We start from the raw sequence: 6292 nt of genomic DNA, 5'->3' as shown, positions 1-6292 counted from the left end.
TCCTTTCTCTTACCCTGAAGATCAGGATTTAGAAAGCGAACTTCTAATTTTCTGTGTCCTCGGATATAAAGAAGCCAGCTGGCGCGCGACGATACTGTTAGGGAAAGAGAAGCCTGCTGTGGGGACAGGGGTGCAGCCCCGGGAGCGGGGCCTTCCCCCTTGTGCGCACCATGTCACCCAGCATGCGGGACACTACAGGCTTCACGGACCAGGTGCAGCCAGAGGCTGGCTGGACAGACCCAGGTAGTGAAGAAATGACGGGCCCTGGCCCAGCCCAGCTTCAAGCTCAAAGCCAAATGTGCACGCAGTTGGCCTGTTTGGCCTGGTCACAAGAGGAACACCAATATTTGCAAAGTAGCAGTGCCACTCTTTTTTTTTTTTTTATGTTTATTTATTTTTGAGAGCAGGGAGGAAAGGGGCAGAGAGAGAGAAGGAGACACAGAATCCGAAGCAGGCTCCAGGCTCTGAGCCGTCAGCACGCGGCCCTACGCAGGGCTCAAACTCATGACCTGAGTCAAAGTCTGCACTCAACCAACTGAGCCCCCCAGGTGCCCCACAGTGCGGCTCTCATAGACCCTCACCCTGTTAGAGCCCTCAGTGTCAACTGTGTAATGACTTCTTGTGTTCCTCCGGATTGCTCTTACACGTGCAGGTGATGGAGCATTTCTCCCTTGATGTGACACACGGTTTCCAGAGATGACTTTTACCATTTTTCTTGTGCCACGCAGACACGTACAGTCACCATTGGCCACGCCGTACTTAAAGTAATGGAGAATATATATTTTCTAATTTTAATTGTACTAAAATACTCATCACACAAACCTTACCATTTTAATCATTTCCTAGCGTCCGGGTCAGTAGTGTTCAATTTTATGCAGCCAAGCTTGAGAACGTTTTCACTGTGCACAACTGAAACTCTGTACCCATTGAACACTAACTGCGCTCCCTTCTACTTTCGGTCTCGATGACTTTGACTACTCTGAGGACCTCATATAAGTGGAATCGTATAGTATTTGTCCTGTTGTGATTGGCTTTGTAGACTATATCTTCTTGAAGGCCCTCTATACCCAAACAAGAAATAGTTTTAAACTGCAGCAGAAATTATGAAGTTTAAGGCGTGGCTCTGAACTGGATTGTAACTATGGACCAGATTAGAAATAAAACACTTTTGCTTCAAGTAAAAACAAGAAAAATCGATTGAAAAATACAAGGAAACAATGGAGCGTCTGGGTGGCTCCGTCAATGAAGCATCCGACTCTTGACTTCGGCTCAGGTCATGATGTCACAGTCGTGGGATCGAGCCCTGCATCCGGCTCTGCACTGACAGCCCAGACCCTGCTCCTTCTCTCTCCGCCCCTCCCCTTCTTTCTTGCACACGCTCTCTCTCTTACAATAAATACGTAAACTTAAAAAATGCAAGTAAAAAGAAACGAAGAAGAAGAAAAAGCAACAGAAACCCAATAGGTTTTTCTGGAGTAAAACTTCATATCATAAATGAACAAAACTCGTGTTTCTCCTCAGTGGTGATCATATGGCTACCACAGCAAGCAGAATTCGGGGGTGGGGGTATGGCGAATTTTAATCCATTCAAATTTCGGATATTCTCACCAAAACTGTCCAGCTCTGACTTATTGATTCTGCTTGTTTGTGTGGCTACAAAGACCTCTGGGGATGAGCAGCGAAGGTCTGAGGATTATTGGGGAAGACGGTGCAGACGAGCCTTGAAAAATCGGTGAGGCTGTTTGCGTCTGCAACAGAAGAGACGTTCCTTGTGGGCAGGTTTGTGATTCGGGCTTCGATGTCTTAATAGATACAGAACCCTTCACATCTTCTACTTCTCGAGCCCGTTTTAAGCTGTGTTTTTCTAGAAGTTGGCCCTTTTCATCCAAAGTTTCACACTGATTGGGATAAGTTGTTCAACATATTCTGTTTGAATAATGTCTATGGGTCTAGGTGACGCCCCCCCCCTTTTATGAGAGAGAGAGAGAGAGAGAGAGAGAGAGCAATCGGGGGAGAAGCAGAGAGAGAAGGGAGAGAGAGAATCCCAAGCAGGCTCTGCACTGTCAGCACGGAGCCTGACATGGGGCTCAAACTCATGAACCATGAGATGATGCCCCGAGCCAAAATCAAGAGACGGACGTTTGACTGCCTGAGCCCCCCCAGCGCCCGGGCAATGGCCCCTTTTGTTCCTCATATTGGCCGTTCACACCTGCAATCCTGATGCTCATGGCCTCCCTCCTCCAGGCAACCCCCCACCGCCCGTGGCCCCGACTTCTCCGCCGAGGACGACTCTATTGTCTAGTTGCTCAGGCCCCAAACTTTGGACTTGGCCTTGACTCCTCCCTTTCTCCAACTGCTGCCACCTGTGCCACCAGGAGATTCTGTCGGCTCTGCCTGCAAACTCTATCCAGAGTCGGACATTCCTCACCACCCTGCTGGCCTGTCCCTGGTGAGCCATCACCATCTCTCACCTGGACCACCAAAGTGCTTCTCACCCGATCTCCCTGCTTCGGCCTGGGCCCCACCCGTGTCGAAGCAGCAGCCAAGTCACGCCGGGTCACCTTTCCCTCAAAATCATGCAATGCTCCCCATTTCGTTTCCAGTGAAAGCTAACACACGCCCTAGCCCCCATCCCCTCTCTGATGTTTCTTCTTCCTAGTCTCCACTCCCTGATGCTGCTCCTGCCACCCTGGTCTCCTTGGTGTTCCCCTGAGCATGCCAGGCATGCCCCCGCCCCCAGGGCCTTTGCACTTACTTCCTGGTTCTCTCCTGGGATGCCTTCCTCAGATCTCTACATGGCTCCTTCCCTCCCTCCTTTGAGTCCTGGCTCACATAGGCCTTTCTCAGAGAGGCCCACCTGATGCCCTATTAAAATGGCCACCCGTTCCCTTCCGCTCTTGGCATGTCTGTATCCTGTTTTCCTTTCCCTGTTCTCCAACCTACTCATCACAGCTTACGCATTATGGCTGGCGTCCATGTTCCCCGCCCCCACTGGACAGGCAGCTGCAAAGGGCAGGGGTCTCCCGACTGGTCTGCGCACTGGGGCGCCGAACAGCGCCGGCCTCAACAGGTGCTTGGCGAGTAGCTGTGGAATGAATCGTGGACTGAGTTTTCTGTACCACATACTGTGCTAGAGCTTTTCAAAAGGATGACGTCCTTTAAGCCTCACAGCAAGTGAATGTCATCCCCATGGCCCTGATGAGGACACGTGCTCTGGAGACGCTGACTGACTTGCTCAAGGTCATAGGGGGCAGGCGTGGCAGCGCTCCAGGAGGCCCGCAGCAGATGGGGCGAGATTACGGGACTGAGCTGAGGAGCGTGGGGATCGGACCGAGAGGGGGACACGGGCGGTATGGGGAGTCGGTCGGCTGGAGGGGGGAGAAAATCTGATCGCTGTCAGGTTCCGAGGCGAGCGGTTCAGGAAGTCACGCGACCGTCTCAGGAATGGGGAAACAGCCCAGCCCCTGCCTTTGGCCTTTATACACATGGTGCACGTTTAGGGGTCTCTGACGAAGCGTGTCAACATCTTCGAAAGCCGAAGGCAGGGGATGTGCCTTGAAAACACCATGCCAAGTGAGATAAGCTAGACACAAAAGGGCAGGTACCTGATGATTCCACCCCAGTGAGGTGCGCGAACTAGGCAAACTGACAGATGCAGAACACAGGATGGCGGGTGCCGGAGGAGCGACGTCTGATGGGGATGGGGCTGCGTTTCCGGGGGTGGACGGTGGGGACTTGGGTGTGCCGTACACTTAAAAACGGTTCGGATGGTGACTTGGATGTTCTATTTTATCGCACGCGCACACAAAAGCCCAAGACAACGGCCGAGTGGTTGCTCGCTCCGTCCCTTTGGCAGCCTGTGGCTGCTAATGACAAAGCCACTGGCCCGCCGGCCAGAGCCAGAAGCCGCATCAAGGTGACGGCCGGCTCCCGGGGCTCCTAATCGGCACCCCCACGAGGCATCACTTCAGAGTAGTCGGATTAGCGACGGGGCCGACACCTCCTCCTCCGGCCTGGCCGGGCGGCCCCAGCTGGCAGCGAGGGCGCCGTAAGTGGGGCAGGGTGGAGGCTGCGGCGAGGCGGCGTGCCCGGCCTGGCCAAACTGTCCCATTTTCTGGAAGCACGTTAGTCCAGTGGGCGCTGGGGCGGGGGGGGGGGGGCGCAAAGAACCGAAAGCCCACAGTGGTCAAGGTCCCCACCCACCCACTTCTGCTGCTTTTCACACCCATTTTCGCCCAAGCCCTCCCTCTCCAGGGCCCCTCCCCATTCATCCACCCTGTGCCAGAGCGTGGGACCCAGACTGGGCCTCGGGTGGCACACGTGGGCGCCCAGGTGCCGGGTGACTTTCCAGGGCAGTAATCTGCTTTAGGCTAAAATGAGACTTGATCTTCTGTTAGCCCTAATCATCAATTAGCATCCCACTCTGCAGAGACCGCGACGGACTCATGGCCATCTCCCCCTTCTCTTCCCTCTGTCCCCTCCCCTCTCCTTCCCCGGCGTCTTGGGGCAGACCCAGGACTGAGCTCAGTCATGAGTGTGATGCTAGACAAGAGGGCTGAGCAAGCAGTGAGCTGGAGGTTCCCCCCACATGACCTGCTCCGCCTCTGCCAGACCCCCACCGAGGTGGCACTTCACCTCCCAAACAACATGGTAGCCTCGGAGGTCCATGACAGCCCTTTAGAAAGAAGGTGCGCCTGGCCTGAGAGGGCAGGGCTGCCCCATCCGAGGCCACCCTGCCGGTCCCCGACGATGCTGGGAAGAGGCGATCCTGTGTCCAGTGCTCCAAAGGGGCCAGGTCGGGCGGGTGACCTCACGGGAGGCCCGCTTTTAGTTCTGACAATCCCGGAGGCTCTGATTCTTTGACCCTTGTGGGGACAGACAGATAAAGCTCCCTGGAACCCAGGAGGAGGGAAAAGTATAAACTTGGAAGTCACAAAAACTTGGGGCTGGGTTCTAGGGATCCGACCTTGTTGCATCAAGCTATGTTGTGAGGTCCACGCGTCACAGGGCCACTTGAACATGCGACATTCATGTTACGAGCCCCTGCTTTCCATTCTTTTGCGTGTGCGCCCAGCGACGGGACTGCTGGACCACGTGGCAATGCCTCATTGCATTTTTTTGAGGGATTGCCAGACTGTTTTCCACAGCGGCTACACCATTACAGTCTACTTTTGGAATCTTTTCATCACCCCCAAAAGAACCCGTTCCCACGAGCAGTCACTCCCCACTGCCCCTGGCCACTGGCACCCACCCGTCGCGTTCGGCCTCCTCGGATTTGCCCGTTCTGGACATTTCCCGTCCGTGAAATCACGCACCATGTGGGCTTCTGTGTCCGGCTGCTCTCACTCCACCCCGCCCTCCAGGTCCTGTTGTGGCAGGTCCTGTTGTGGCAGGGGTCAGAACCGCATTCCTCGTTCCGGCCGAGTCGCCGCCGTCGCCCGGACAGACCGCATTCTGTGTGTCTGTTCACCTGTTGACACCCCTTTCGACTGTTTCTACCTGTTCACCTGTTGGGATTAGTGTTGCTGTGAGTGGTCCTGGACATGTTTTTGTGTGGGCATGTGGCTTCAATTCTCTTGAGTAGACACCTAGGGGTGTAAATACTGGGTGCACTTTCTCCTGCCCTTGGACAACGAGCCCAGCTTTCCAGGCCGCCAGGGGGCCCTGGCAAGACGGCGGTCAGGACCCGTTCCTTCAATTCCACACAGAGCCCCTGGCCTGGCACCCGGCGCGTGGCAGGCCCGGACCGGCGCCGGGAGCCATTCCCACTGTGGGTGGCCGCACGGGGCGGCACAGACGTCTAGCCATGTTACAGGGAGCCTCCGCCTGGGGTGCTGACGAGTCACGGCCCCGAGAGCAGGGGAGTGAGGTCGCACGCCCGTGGCTTGGCTTTACTGAGCTTCAGGCCGGCCCCAAGGAGGTGATGAAGACAGCTGACCTTCGGGAGAGAGGAGCTGGCAGGACCCAGGAGAGAGGGTGTGCCCCCCTGCGGAGGGGGGGGGGTGCGGCTGCAGAATTAGGCGATCCGCCTGCAGTCGGAACGCTGCCAAGTCCGGGCCGCAGCCAGATTGTAGTGGGCCAAGAGAGACAGAGGAGGCAGCCCGTCTGGAACACTCGGTTGAGAGGCTTGCTTTTGAAGGCGAGCCTACAGGGAGGTGTCGTCAGGAGCAGTCCAGGGAAGGGTCATGGACTCAGGGACAAGGAGACCCGAGCTGGTGGAACCTGAGTGCCTGTGGGCACCTTCAGGTGCTGCGGGAAGGCCACCGGGAGGGCCTGGACGAGCTCCCCGGTG

Source organism: Herpailurus yagouaroundi, unplaced genomic scaffold, assembly GCF_014898765.1.
Source record: "Herpailurus yagouaroundi ecotype Mexico unplaced genomic scaffold, PumYag 67493, whole genome shotgun sequence".
NCBI lineage: Eukaryota > Metazoa > Chordata > Mammalia > Carnivora > Felidae > Herpailurus > Herpailurus yagouaroundi.
This window is presented reverse-complemented; position numbering follows the sequence as displayed.